The sequence below is a fragment of the Sapajus apella genome, unplaced genomic scaffold, assembly GCF_009761245.1.
Source record: "Sapajus apella isolate SASKATOON/1434 unplaced genomic scaffold, GSC_monkey_1.0 scaffold107, whole genome shotgun sequence".
Taxonomy (NCBI): domain Eukaryota; kingdom Metazoa; phylum Chordata; class Mammalia; order Primates; family Cebidae; genus Sapajus; species Sapajus apella.
In genome coordinates, this window is record NW_022437047.1 from 6,049,855 (window position 1) to 6,065,729 (window position 15,875).

The 15,875-nt window shown below is 37.4% G+C and overlaps 1 long non-coding RNA gene across 1 annotated transcript; it reads left to right on the forward strand.

The window, feature by feature from the left end:
• The first annotated feature begins 203 nt into the window (after positions 1-203).
• LOC116537158 lies at positions 204-5,294 on the forward strand. Its single transcript, XR_004262991.1, has 3 exons — positions 204-395; positions 3,053-3,142; positions 5,049-5,294. It is a non-coding gene; the product is annotated as an uncharacterized LOC116537158 (long non-coding RNA).
• The last annotated feature ends 10,581 nt before the right edge of the window (positions 5,295-15,875 follow it).

Genomic DNA, 15,875 nt, shown 5'->3' on the forward strand with positions numbered 1-15,875 from the left:
TAAGCAAATTCTGGGTAATTACAGAATTTACAATTTTGATATTTTATTAATGAATGAGCTTGCATGAGATATTGAAGGCAATCCATGAGCATATGCATATTTATGTCATGAAAGCATTTTGGGTTTATTTGTATCTTAGTACTGCAGAGGCACAGTTGGTATCCGGCAGTTTAAAACAAGCAAAATGAAATCCTTTTCTTTTACAATTATATAAAGCTAAGTTATGAATCAGGAAGTTACCCTGCAAATGATCTCATCTACTATTTTTATAAATGAGATGACTGATGTCTCAGGGGCACCAGTGGAACTTGGTTGTGGTCAAAAGCTGATGAATAGAGCAGCCTGGATCTGCCCCATGATGCCTGGACTTGGGCTTCTCCACCCTTTTGTGTCTGGTAAAAGCCACATACATATAAAGTACCAGTTCCCTATTTTTCATCTTTCTTTTTGTTTTTGTTCCTCTTTGATTTCTTTATATCCAATTCAATTCATAATTTAATAATTTTCCCATTCTTAATCTCTTTATGTACTTTGTTCATTTTCCCCCCTTTTAGACAGGGTAAAAATATTCTTTATACAATGTGTTCAATCTGAAAAAGCTTTGTTTGTTTTTTCTGTTTCCAGTGCTTATAAAATGGAAACTCAGGATAAGTGTCTTGGCTAAGTTTACACAACTATCCATGCTAAAGTTTCTTTTGCTATCAATCTTAGATATTTATTTACTTATGACTGTACCACATTTTCTTTTTTTTTGAGACAGAGTCTGGCTCTGTCACCTAGCCCAGCCTGGAGTGCAGTGGCGCGATCATGGGTCACTGCAGCTCACCCTTCCCCTTTCAAGTGATCCTTTCACCTTAGCATCCCAAGAAGCTGGGACCACAGTCACATGCCACCACGCCCAGCTAATTTTTGTATTTTTTGTAGAGATAGGGGTTTGCCCTGTTGCCCAGGGTGATCTCAAACTCCTGGGCTGAGGCACTCTAGCCACCTCAGCCTCCTAAACTGTTAGGATTACAGGCTTGAGCTACCATGCCCAGCCCATTTTTTTTCAATATAGTTAACACTGTGGGTCGTGACCTTCATATTATTGGTAGTATGACAGCACTATTCTTTCTTCAATACCTATATAAAAAGCTTTAGTACTCGCTTCTTCAAACTTCTAAAATTTTAAAAGAGGAGCTCACACAAATTTCACTGGTGGGGTGTTATGTTAACTAGTTTCAGCATTTACAAGGGAGAGATTTTATTGTGATGCCTCATAAAATAATTACTATCCTAATTTTAAAAAGCATAAAATTACATTTTCAACAACTACTGACACATGAATGAGCAGACATCACAACATTAGCACATGCATCTCAATTTACATATTCTTTGAAAATCTTACTGAGTCTCTTTATGTCTTCAGTTACCAGTCACTACCTTGATTAGCCTAGATTAATCAAAATCGCTTTAAGGAAATTGATCAGTTAAAAGTCTTTCTGATGTAATCTGTCAAGCACATGTGATTCAGTCCTATTGTATGTACTTAACTTAGGCTTTCCTGGGCTCATCTTCTTCACAGATACACCCATGAGACTCCCGATATGCCAGGGCAGGCTGCTGGCAGTGTAGATTAACAGATTTTTTATTTGCTTAAGGGTATAATGGATTTCATGAATACTGAATGAGTTTAGACCAACGGCTGAAAACAAAGGTTGAGTCATTGTACTAGACTGCGGTATTTAAGCTACTTTTCTCATCACACCCACTTCTAAGGAATCTACCTGTCCTTCAGTCCGTAGATAGCCTTTCTTTCAATACATACCCCATGTTCTGCACTTTTTACAGCTATTTGAACCAAAGATGAGCACTGCATGCAAAAGCAGTAAAATAAAGCCTAGACAATGATTTTTGACTTGACATGAAGAAGCGAATGTGGTTAATCACAGTTTTCTTTAAGAAATTTGAAGTAAAAAATGATGAAAGAATTAGTTCATATGTAGGGAGATCAACAAACATCTGAAAATACAAGACTGACACCTTGACCTCCTCCATATGAATAAGTATGTTTATTATTTAGTGTAATCATAAAAAATATTCTTTGAATTCAGGAATAAATTTCAAAATACAAGAACACCCTATCTAATATTAACTCCTCAAATAAATAATGTCTAAGCCCCTTTCCTATATATTTCTGATTCTCTAATCAGAAATGTGACACATAACAATCCTTAAAGATATAATAATTATAAGTGACAACTTCTGTTTTCCTACCAATGATCAGGCTATTTGTAACTTTCTTTTTTATTAGAATCACCATGTGCTTTTTATTCTGAAAGCCCAGTTCATTTGATGCCTGGACTCTTTCTATAGCAAATATTTCAAGTAAACATATTTTATTTTTATTTTCATGCTTAACATTTTTTTGTTTACTTTTTTTTTAGTACAAAGATCATGAGTAAAGGCCCATGAAATAAACAGAGTTTCTGATTCCCAGGTCAATTTTAGTTTTCGCCCACCTGTTTCCTTAAAACCAATAACCTCTTTTGGGGAAAAAAAAAAAAAAGATGACTTGTTTCTTACAACTGAGAATGAAACTAAAACATGTCATAGCAAATTGAGAAGTCCTGACCATCCTTAATATTGACAGGAGTGTATGAAATTCTCTTGCTTGTGGGAGGCCCTCAGTTCACCTGGCTGAGCATCAGAAGGGAGCACTATAGTGTAGGTGTACTTATGTAATCTTCCTACCAAATTTCCTGTGAATTCCTAAAAACGTATATAGCAGTGCTTTCTAAACACTGGTTCCTGGACCAGAGTCCATCTGTAATGATTTTTCTAAAAATGAGAAAAAAAAATTGTAGTTACTTTTTATATAATAAAATTTATTAAATTTATAAAGATGTTCTTCATGTAAATATCTCCTCCTTTCTATATTCTGGAGTTCAAATATCCCTTCTTTTTTGAAAAGATAATATTAAACAGTGTTTCTTTCTCAAGATCTTAAATTTGCTTAGTAAAATACTGGCCACCATATGTTAATCCAAATGTACATTTTAAATTTTACTAGAAAATTCAGCATGGAGACTACTAAAGTAGAATCAAGACCTGCTGGAAAAATAACCGTGTGTTGAACCAGGAAGCTATACAGAAGCCAAAGGTAAGGCCAAGAAAGAATGATCACAGGCCCTACAATGAGCTTTGGTATAGCTAAGGGTGTCATGGCTTCTCCAGAGCTAAGGGTCACCTTGGGAGCTCACAAACAGGAGGAGGAATTTGGAGGCCAAAGTTTCAGTAATTTTGCTGAAAGGGTAGTTATCCAAGAATGCTATTTATTACCATGACTACACCTTTATTCCAAGTGGGTGTCTCCTGGTTTGTGAAACTCAGGAAAGACGGATTTTGTTTTTTAAGCCCAAAGAAATCTGACAATAGACTTAAAGTTAATAAGATTCATGGAATCCTGTGAACATCCCCTTTTTTGTGCACTTGTATATGGTTTCACTTTTCTACCTAGGCCTATGGTTTCTAAACCTGGATGGATATTAGAAACACCTAGGAGATTTATATAACCACCAAAAGAGCACTGTGATGAGTCTGGAGGGCTTGACCTTCTCCATGGTGTGCCCTTGTGTCAGTCTCTTCATTCCAGTTTCTCATTACAAAATGAAGTCACTGGAATAAATGATTTCAAAGCTTCCTTTTAGCTCGGATAATCTGCAATTCTGTTCTTTTACACACATCTACTTTTCCCACAAAAAGGAAATAGCCTGTCTTGATTCCAAGATGGAAAGACGAAGTTAATTTTTAATATATTTCCATTCATTTAAATTTTGAATTAAAAAAATGAAACAACTCAAGCGCCTCGTTTTTATCTTAAAAGCAGAGATGGCAAAGAATTAGCGTATCTTATTGCTTCTTTTGTTGGGGAGTCATGGCCATAGTTCACTGAAGGACAGCAAGATAACTTTGTTGGCACACCTAAAGGACTTGCTGCAATTACAGAAGTTGCCAGAAAGCCGTTCACTGGGAAATGTCTCATCAGAAGCACTCTGCTACAAAACCACTTGAGGAGATTGTCGGAGGAAGCTGCTGGTCACCAGGAGTTGCAGGCTGCTGTGCACTGCGGGACCCAGGCGCCAGAGAAAGGAGAGGCCCTGCTGGGGAAGTTTTGTGTGCAACAGGAGCTCAACCTGGAGAAGCCGCATGACTCAGCAGGAGTCTGCACAAGAAGCACACTGGAAGCAGGAAGCAAAACTCTTTCCTTTCTTCTGAAATGTCTCTCAAGCACTCTCTACTACCAAAATTTAGCATTGCGTTTGCTAGTAGAGAAAAAATATTTAAAGGCCCCAGATCCACTTTCATGGAGCCAGCTAAAAGAGTTAATTAGAAGCTGAGATGACATAAAGTTGATAACAGCACAAGATTTTTGAGGGAGACAACATGTCTGGCTGTTCCTACGTTCTTCTGCCTGGAGAACAAAGGGATTGCAGAAGGTTTGTGGAACCTGCCATTACTGTGCACATCAGTTGTTCTGTGTGGGCTGTCCCCAAAGTCCCCACTATGGGAGATTGGTCCATGCTCTGGGTTGTCCTCTGATTTCCAACATGTACCCCATCTTTCCCGCTTCCTATCTTACCACTGGAACTGGTCTCCAGCTGTGGGTATCTGACCTTGGAATAGTTTCCTCCAGACACTTCCTTAGTATTCCTTGATTCCACAGACTCTAAAATGGGGAGAAATTCACAGAACTGTGTTTACTTTACTTTTTTCAGTAAACTGTGTTTACTGAACTGACCCTAAGGGGAACTGAAAATAACTGAGTGTATTTTCTCATTGCTTCTCATGAGAGATTAACTGCTTTCAATGTTGGTTGTTTCACAACTTTCCTTAAACAAAAAAGCCAAAGCATAGGAAAGTAGCATCAGTGCCACTGTCCCACGTTTCACAAGGATGGGGAAAGCGGTGGTTAGTATTTTGGCAGTTTGATTTTAGAGCACGGAGAAGCACAGACATGGTAAATGGACGCAGTGCACATTGAATGTGTTTTATTCTTCCTCAGCTAGAACTCCATATTGTCTCCTGCATATTGCAAATGACGTTCTGATTGGAGCTACCAAGGGCCCTAGAAGCAGAAAGTACCATCAGTCCCAAGCTTTGTTCTGCAGAGTAACAGGTGTTATGAAGTGATGAATGGAGAAATCTCAGCTGCCCCACAGAGGGTCCCATGGATGAAGAAAATTTTAAATATGCCAAGTTCCAGAGTTATCCTTCCTCTCTACAGGTCTTGAAAATAAATCACATTGAAATCATATCGGCCTGTCCAATGTTGATAAAGATCTCAGGGGTAACTAAGCAAAAATGCCAGTTGTGGAGTGGTGACTCACGCCTGTAATCCCAGCAATTTGGGAGGCCGAGGCAGGCAGATCATAAGGCCAAAGAGTTTGAGACCAGCCTGGCCAATATGGTGAAACCCCATCTCTACTAAAAATACAAAAAAAAAAAAAAAATAACCAGGCAAGGTGCCATGTGCCTGTAGTCCCACCTGCTTGGGAGGCTGAGGCAGGAGAACTGCTTGAACCCAAGAGGTGGAGGTTGCAGTGAGCCAAGATTGTGCCACTGCACTCCAGGCTGGGCAATAGAAGGAGACTTTATCTAAAAAAAAAAAAAAAAAAAAAAAAAAAGCAAGCCAAGCCAAGACCTTTCTGTTGCCTATTTATTAACTATAACCAATCTTGGGCCTGGTTTGCTAAGCATTTTTCTGTATGTGTATGTATGCATGTACATGCATATGTGTACCCTATTTTATTAAAAATTTAATATTTTGAGCTTTTAAAATATAACTTTTTTCTACAATTATAATGATAGTGTATCATGATCATAAACACCTAAGGAAATATAGAATAACAAAAAGAGAAAGATTAAAGTCCCACCTTGAACAGAATTTCATTTGAGAGGTTTCTGAGTATGGACATTCACTATTTTGATGAGAAACAGGAAGAAGAGATAAGGTCACTGCACATCCCCATGTTTTTGTGTCTTTTGATCTTTCACTTCCGTGTAATGCATTCAACTCTTCCCAAGCTTCAGCCAGGATTCAATAATTTTAAATCTGACCTCTTAACTTTTAACTTGTGTTTTAACATCTGAATGCCCATTTCTTTTCCACATATATAAGGGATGAGTTGAATTTTTTTAGATGTGCTTGTTGGATGAAGATGTCTTTAGATATTCATCACAGGACAAAGTGAGGGCCTTGGATTTCCTCCAGGGCATTGAGGCAAAATGACCAAGAAGCCAGTTTTCCAGATAAGACTCTTCAGAAGGAAGCAAGCAGGCACACACAAAAGGCTCAGTGAAGGAGGACTACACTGCGGAATAGAGGAATAGCAGTTAATGAAACAAAATGCCATCAGAAAAGTGTCCATGATCTGGAAACCAAACCTTTATGGTGCAGACAATCTGATAGAGCAGGTACAAATTCCTACTTCACCACTGACCAGACTTGTACACCTGAGTAAGTTATCGAACAACTTGTTACCTTTATTCATGCATAAGTGATGAGGGTTGTTAAGTATACCTTCTTTGCTGGATTATTTTCAGAACTACTACTCATATCTAGGCAAACTCCTGGTGCTGAAGCACAGGAGATACTTGATAAGTACTGTTCCCGCATCTCTTCTCCCTTGCTGCTGATTTATAATCTTGTGGCATCTGGCGTTGAGAGAAAGTTACTTTTAAAGTCATTTTTTCCTTAATTTTTTTTTTGTTCAATATGTGCCTGCCTCCCGTTTCCTACCTTAGAGTTTGTAACCCCAGGTTAGCAATACCGAAGGTGTTGCTATGGCTACCGCTATACTGTGGCTTCAGGTGGTGAGAAAGCTGCAGGAGGCAGTCTGTGCTTTCATGCAGATGTCCTCAAGAATGCAGAGAAGGAAGCGTAAGCCTTGTGAAGGCACATGGCTATGAAATTCTGGATATGAGTGGGCAAGGATTGGAGTCACACCTGCAATGTGAGGTCTGGGCATGTCAGACACAGACAACATACTCCCTGCAGCCTCAGGCCTCTGCGAATGAACAAGTGTCTCATTCCAGAGACTCAAACACAAATTCACATTTCCCTACATTTTTGTCTTTTTTGTAAATCTCTTTTCTATTTCCACCTAGACATCCTTTTATTACTTCCTTTAAAACAGATTCTCCTTGATTTTATTCTCAGGAAAAAAAAAGGTGAACACAATTTTTCCTTTAACTCAAGTTGCTTATTAAATTGATTCCGTTTATAGAAGGCAGCAACATCCAGGCACATTGCTTTTCTCCCACGTCATCGTGAGATATTCATCCCTCCGCTTTTTGTTCGGATCTCTTTGGCATTTTTTTCTTGATTTAGCTTTACTAAGGTATAATTAGCAAATAAAAAGTGTGCATATTTGAGGTGTACAATGTGATGTTTATATATATATATGTATATACACACACATTGTGAAATGATTTCCACAATTGAGCTAATTAAGATATCTATCACCTCACATAGTTAGCATTTTTTGCATGTATGATGAGAATACTCCAGAGCTACTCTCTAAGTAAATTTCAAGTATTCAAAACATTATTATTAACTGTAGTCACCATGCTGTACATTAGGTCTCCAGAATTTATCTTAGAACTGAAAGTTTGTACCCTTTGGCCAGTATCACTCCTCGATCCCTGATAATCGCTGCTTTACTGTTTCTGTGAGTTCTACTTTTTTACATTCCCCACATAGGCGACATTTGTCTTTCTGTGTCTAACTTATTTCACTTAACCTAATGTTTCCGGTTCATCTATGTTGTCATAAATGGCAGGACTTCCTTCTTTTTGAAGGCTGAATAGTATTACATTGTGAATATACACACAACAGCTTATTTATCCATTTTCTGTCAATGGACACTTAGGTTATTTTCAAATCTTGGCTATTGTAAGTAATGCTGCAATGAACTTAGGAGTGCAGATTCTCCAAGGTGCTGACTTCATTTCCCTTGGATATATGCCTAGAAGTGGCATGGCTGGATCATATGGTAATTCTATTTTTAATTTTTTGAGGAAACTCCATACTGCTTTCCATAATGACCATATCAGTTTATGTTCCCACCAACAACATATAAGGGTTCCTTTTCTCTGCATCTTTGGGGAAATGCAATTCAAAAGTACATTGAGATATTACCTCGTACCTGTTAGCACGGCCATTGCCAATTCTCATTCCAACCTGAGACCACATCAGTCTACATTTGAACAGAATGAACTTATTAATCCAGTCAAAATCCTCAACATGAAAGGCAAAAATTATGCATGAATTACCTCTCCAAGCTCTGCACTTGTCATTTAACATATGCTGTATCATTTCATCTTCCTAGCTATCCTACAGAATAGTTGACATTTCCTCATTTTACAGAGGTAAGTACTTTGCCTGAGATCACAGAATAAGTGTCTGAGTCACTATATGCGGATATAGTGCCTGATAGTATATAATTGCAAAGACAGCCCTCATTCTTTCTGTTTAGTTGCCTTATAGTGACATAGACATATTGCATTCAGCACAAAACATTGCATCTATGTAAAAGTATGCACAGCATTAAAAGCCACCAGTTATAACTGGCCGGTAGTGTGTCTGAGAATTTTTTTAAGTCAGTACAGTATTCATCACTGTAACCTATTTTCAGAATTGCTAGTCTTTGAAAAATATGTATCTAGGGAAGCAAAGGAAAGAACTGATGTTGCCTGGCATTTCATGTTGAATGCATGGTATTATATTCTTCAGCTCCCAGAAAATGAATTCCTGTCTTTTTCTCACTTCTTAGAAGGTTTGGTCACTATTCAATATAACTGAGAAAATGTGCACATTATCCTTTTCCAATCTAATGCTCTCCTTCTACATTAAGAAATAAGGAGGCAAAGGCCTAATAGAAAGAAAATGTCCTTTAGACCATGAATAATCAGGGTATGATCCTAGATACTTTCAGCAACCTCATGCAATTTTTTATCTTTATAAGAGGTGGCCATGGCTCTCTTTTTGCAAGGGTGGACGTCATGCCTGTGATGTGATGTCTGTGCATATCAGGACCACCCTATGTGATGTGCTCCCTCTTATATCAGGCTCATCCAAATAAACAATAATTACGTTCTGGAGTCTGAAGCACAAATTCATTTTATCTAGTATTTCTGTCTCTATTTTCAGTCTAATCCTTATTTCCAATCGTATATCCCTATTACTGTTATAAAGATTCAGTGAAAATACATATTTAAAGCTCCTAGTAATTTACCTGGCACATAGTAGATGCTCAACAGAATGAATCTCCTTGTCCTAATCTTTTCCATTTCAAAAGGGAGAACAATCTACTCTGGTTTTGGTACAGGCTATTCTTGTGTTTTTGACAAATCTGTTATTCACAGACAATAGCTCTGTGAGAAGTTCAGGAACATCAGCATTAACTCAACAAAATGGCACTCTAATATCATTTCCCTTTGGTGTTTAATTCTTTAATAATCTTACAAACACCCACCATATATGAAAGGGAGCAAAGAGAACAAATCAGGATCTTGGCATTTGAAAACCTTACAGTCTGACTGGGGAGAGAATGACCCAAGAACGAGTGGTGAATATGGAATAAGGAGTGTTGTACCTGACCCGGGGACTCCAGATTAGAACCCCAGAGTCATAATGAGTGTGGGAAGTCTCTCTAGCCCCAGGCCAAGTAAAGAGGAGGTGATGATGGCATTGAACTCTCCACAAGAGTTAAAGACCTGTAGTTCTTCTAGTTTCCAAGATGAGCTGAAGCCTCTATCCCTAAAGATAAAACCACATCTTTACCAGAGAAGCCAGGTAGCAATCACCTTTCTCTCTAGAGGTTATAACCAAAGACAACCATTTCCGGGAGTTAGCTGATTAAAAACATTAGTTGCTAATGAACTGTATTTCAATATTAGATGTGAGCATTAGGATCTTTGTGTACTACATGGGAGCAGAGAAGCTTCATCTATACTCTTATGCTGCATTGACATGGTCCAGTTGAAGATACAAATTAGTCAAATGTCTGAGTCATTTGAGAAACCAAACCAACTTAAACTTATGGGTCAAGTTTCATTGGGGTGGGCAGGCTACCCCAGTAGTCTACACCAACTGTCAGAGAAAAGGATGATTCACCTTCACTTCCAGAGGCTTCCTCTGATTCTTCCAAGAAGGAAGGCTCTCCATAGGGGGAGCTCTGTGCCACTAGAGAGACCCAAGCAATGTCTTCCTTAAGAATCTCTGCTGAAACTATGAGGTATCTTGGCTAGTTTGTGTTTCCTCTCTACTACGTAAGTTTAGAGCATACAAACACTGGAAATGTAAGAAAGGAGTAGACCTTCATTCAGCCCACCATTGGGGTCACTGTTCTGTGTGTTTATCTCCAACTGTATTAGATATCAAGTCTATTGCATAGTTGCAGAGATTAGGATCATGGAGTTACAGTGACTTTCCCAAGGTTACTAAGCTGGTAAAGGATGGAGATCAGATTCAGACTCATGACTCTGAAAAAAGCTCACATGGTTTTTTATGCTACCACACTGCACCTCCTGAAAGGACAAGATCAGCAGTTCCTCTCTTTGTTTCTCTTACCTTCCTTTTTTTATAACCTTCTCTGTCTTTCTTGGTTTTCTCTTCCTCTTTTGTGTTTCTTTTCCTACCCTCACTCTTGATGATATTTGGGTGGCAGAGAGGTCATGCTCGTTGACACTGGTTCATACTTCTCACTGCACATCACTTTCCAATAAAGTCAAATTCCCATCTAGGGGAAAAGCTTTCAATGAAAAGTTAGAAGCCAACATTTTATGTGCCTGCCCATCAAATTACAAGCATCATTAGCTCTCTTCTATTCTCTCTTTATCTTTTTAATATATTTTTGAAGTTATTTATTGCTTAAGACATCAGTTTGTTGAATGACACTTCCAGTCATTGCCTCCAAAATATATAGGATTGTTATGGTATTATATGCTTTAGGCAGTGTTAAATTGCCAAAGGAAGATTAACTCTTTTCCTACAGTTTAATTCTACAGAAAATTTCCATTATATTCATATGTGTTGTTTCTACTTATGATTCATACATGGTGGCTGGAAGCATGAGGTCTGTCTTTCATTTGCCCCTAGTGTTCAGGAGGGTATCTCATTATGATGGCACGAAATGCAAGGTTAATATTACTCAACAGGTCATATAAACCATTTGCTGTCCACCACGAAGAAATACAATTAAGACTTTAAGCAAATAGACTATCATAAAGGAATGCATATTGCTCTTAAAGGCACAACTTCAGTATCATTGAAGACTCCAAGTGGCTGCAATCCCCATTAACAACATTGTTTATTTCAGAGACCGGCAGTTTTTGAAACAGCTGATGAAGCGCAAATGTAGGTCAGTGTTGGGAAATTATGCTGAGAAATTCTCCATACCTCAGAACTGGGCCATGCCTTAAGGTCAGCACAAACATAATAACACCACTGTCTCAATATTCACGCCTAGCTTGCTCTTAACCAGACCTGCCCAACTCATTTAAGCAGCCACATCCAACTTTATACATGCACTAAATACAGACAAGGTGAAATCTACAAATTATTCTAACTCTGACATGCTCACTTTGTTAACAGATGATGACAGGGAGTCAGAGTGTAAGTTAAAATAGTCAAAATTAGGAGAGTGTTTCAGTTATCCAGTAGAGTGTAACAAACCATTCCCAAACTTAATTGCTTAAAGTAACTGCCACATTCATTTTGCTTACTAATCTGCAGTTTGGAAGAGCTGGAAAGAAGCGGGCAGCCCACCTCTGATTCACTTGGCATTTGCTCAACCACTCAAAATAATGATGGCATCATATGAAAAATATCTGCAGAACCTGTAATGGAGAATGAGTTATTAAGTGCTATTTGGACATCTAACAACAGAAATGCCTTTGGACTCTTCCCTAAGATGGAATGTCTGTAGCCTTAAATTAGAGAGAACCTGCACTTAATCTTTGAGAGGGTAGCAGTTCTTTTGACAGCCTACTGGCCCCTTCTTCTGAAGGGCCAATTCTTTCTCTTATCTAAAGAATGATAAATCTAAAAAAAACACATACAAACTATGGAGAACCACTAGATTATTTAATTTTGTGTTTAAAGCACCTTTTAAATAAAATTTACACAGTTTAAAATTATCTAGTTCTAATCAATTTTGTTGACAGAAACTCCACACAATAGGCACATATATGTATACACATGTGCATATTTATATGTGTGTACTTTATATTCATAGTTATATAGGAAAATTATTTTTGCATACCAGGATTATAAACAACAATTTTTATACAATAAACTTTTTCTAAAATGTTTTTCTCTCTACATTGTATGTGTGTGTGTATATGATGTGTGTATGTGTGTGTGGTGGGGGCGCATATAACACATATCAGCTGGGTTAATAAAAATCTTTGAGGCCTTTGCCTACATTCCCTGGAGTAGTGTTATCGTGCCTTAGGTTGGAGGATAATAGGGAAGTCATTTATCTCCATAATGTGCACCATGATATCTCTTATGATGTCTTTAACTGAGAAGCCAAGCAGGTCCAGAAAAAGTTTACTCCTGTTTTGATATCCAACCTTCCTTTAGTGCATACTAGGGTCTCCATACAAACTATGGAGAACCACTAAATTATTTAAATTTGTGTTTAAATCACCTTTTTATCTTAATAAAATGTACACAGTTTAGAATTATCTAGTCTAATTAATTTTGTTGACAGAAACTCCACACAATAGGCAGAATAACCTCTGGGGAAATAATACACGTATGTGTGTGTGTGTGTGTGTGTGTGTGTGTGTGTCTGTGTGTGTGTGTGTGTGTGTGTGCTCTTTCTTGAGCATAGAAACATTCTAAAACTCCCATGCTATCTTTCAGCAATAAAAAACATTTCCGGGCTTTCTAAGATCCTAAATGCTCAGTAGTACAGACGTTATTTCTTAGGAGGACTGTTTACTTCTCACACTTGTTTAGCTTTGTCCTTTGCTCTATACCTCACTAGCTTTTCTGGGGATTTTGTTTCCTTTCTGGCCCGATTAGTTGTGAATGGAACATTGGGATTGTTTGTGCTTAGGATTTACTGATACTTATAGAACGATCATTTTTTCTTTGATTCCACTTGGAGTAACTGTTAAACTCTGAGGGAAGTTTTATTCTCAGTACATCCACCTAGATCTTTTGACTAAGTCATAAATACCTCCTTCTCCTAAGGAACCAGATGTTTAATTATCAAAAAATTATCAAATAAAAAAACAGAATGAGGTGTCTCCTGTGTCCACGGTAACAGCCCATCTCTGAGGTAGTGGAAACAATGGACAGGGCTCACTATAATTTAAGATACTGAAATATTAGAAAGGAAGTTGGAAATGGGAGTTTTAGGGAATGAGTCTAAAAAAAGACATTGGCTAATATTTCCAAACAGTATCTTGTCATGATTGGTTTGTAAATTATGTACATTTCTTGATTATCTATGAATGATCTGCTCTACTAGGTTCTGTATGCTTTACAAAATGAAATAAAAACTATGGTGATTCAAATGACACCACGATGGACATCCTAATTTCATCACTTGATGCTTAGTTATCCTTATAAAATTATGAACTACTTTATAATTTTGAATTTCAGTTTTGTCATCTCTAACATAAACAACTTCATAAAATCTAAACATCAAATAAATAATGAAAGTAAAACACAAAATACAGCACCTGACATTTAAAATCCTTGCCGTTTATCATTTCTTTGATGGCATTCATTCCTCTGAATCATGATTCAGACAAGAGGCTTCCTTTGTGTAAGGAGTCAGCTGAAACGTTTGTGTTACACACTGGTCAGAATTGGAACCCAGATTCATTTGCTTAGGCACGTGATTCTCCACGTCTACTCTTCCCAAGGGTGTCACAGAAAAGCTATGAGCCTATTACAGAAGAATGGGCAGAAATCAACTATGCATTTGGTCAGAATTAAATTATTCTGTGACAACAGTTATCATCTGAAATTGCTTCTAGAGGATCATCTGCAGTATATAGGATTATTTAATTGGCTTGTTCTGTAGTTGAAGACTAGAAAGTTGGAAGCTAGAAAGTATGGATGAAAAGCACACCCAAAAGTAAATCAAAAACATTTTGAGGATGGAAAACATTTAAAATCAGTCCATTCAAAAGACACATTAAATCAAAAAGGGCAAAAATAAAACAGATGACTGATTTCTCAAAAGAAGTGATGGAAGGCAAAGATATTGGAAAGATATCTATAAAGAACCGAGTAAATATAATTGTTAAACTAGAATTCGATTCACAGTAGACTCATTCTTTAAAAGAGAAGATGAGAGGCCAGGAACAGTGGCTCAAGTCTGTAATCCCAGCATTTTGGGAGGCCGAGGTGGGTGGATTATCTGAGGTCAGGAGTTTGAGACCAGCCTGGCCAACATGGTGAAATACCGTCTCTATGAAAAATCAAAAATTAGCTGCGTGTGGTGGTGAATGCCTGTAATCCCAGCTATTCAGGAAGCTGAGGCAGTAGAATCACCTGCACCCGAGAGGCAGGGGTTGCAGTGAGCCGAGATCACGTTACTGCATTCCAGCCTGGGCGACAACAGCAAATTTTGTCTCAGAAAAGAAGGAGATGAGATAGAAATATTTGCCACACACACACACACACACACACACAGAGAGAGAGAGAGAGAGAGAGACATAAAGAGGGAAAGAAAAAAATTACTAGAAAACCATCATTTAAAAAAGATACTAGAGTTATGGAAGAAGAAATATATCCAAGAATAACACATATAAATACAGAAAGAAATGAAGAACAATTTAATGGTTTTGCATGTTAGTAACTCCTATTGAATATTAACATTTTAATATTATAAAACTATAATAATAGTATCTTAAATATTTTTTTAAATACGTAAAACTAATACATGCAAAAGAATATGGTGGCCTATAAATATAGGCCTGTAATCCCAACACTTTAGGAGGCTGAGGAGGGTGGATAGCCTGAGGTTAGGAGTTGGAGATCAGCCTGACCGAAATGGAGAAACCCCATCTCTACTAAAGGTACAAAATTAGCCAGGGGTGGTAGCGCATGCCTGTAATTCCAGTTACTCCGGAGCCTGAGGCAGGAGAATCACTTGAACCCGGGAAACAGAGGTTGTGGTGAGCCGAGATCACACCATTGTGCTCCAGCCTGGGCAACAAGAGTGAAACTAGAGCAAGATAGAAAAGAAAGAAGGAAAGAAGAAAGGAAGAAAGGAAGAAAGGAAGGAAGGAAGGAAGGAAGGAAGGAAGGAAGGAAGGAAGGAAGGAAGGAAGGAAGGAAGGAAGGAAGGGAGTTAGTTCTAATGTTTCCATTGTCTGGAAAGTGGTAAAAGTAATCATTTTAATTAGACTTACGTAATTTTTTTTTTTAAAAAAAAGACATTGTGCTCTCTAAGCTAACCACAAACAAGATAGTAAAAGCATGTTTAATAAAATAATGCCTAAAGGAAGAGAACATGTAATTAAAAAAACTAAAAAAAATACTAGAAAGGAATGCTAACAAAAAGTACCTAAGTTGTGACAAACTGAAAGAACATGTAATGATGTATTTAAGCTATAATATATTATGAAATAATCTAAATTGAAGTGAACTAAACATTATAATGAAAACATATTAGACCATTGAAAACTTTATTATCTTTAAAGGGATAAATCTTAAATGTTAGAACAAAAAGTACTGAGAGTAATTGAGCAGAAAAGGTATACAATGCAAAACTAACTAAAACACATCAGGCATAACTACACTAATGCTATTTAAAAGTAGGTATTAAAATAGGAAGCATTAAAAGAGTTAAAGAAGAATG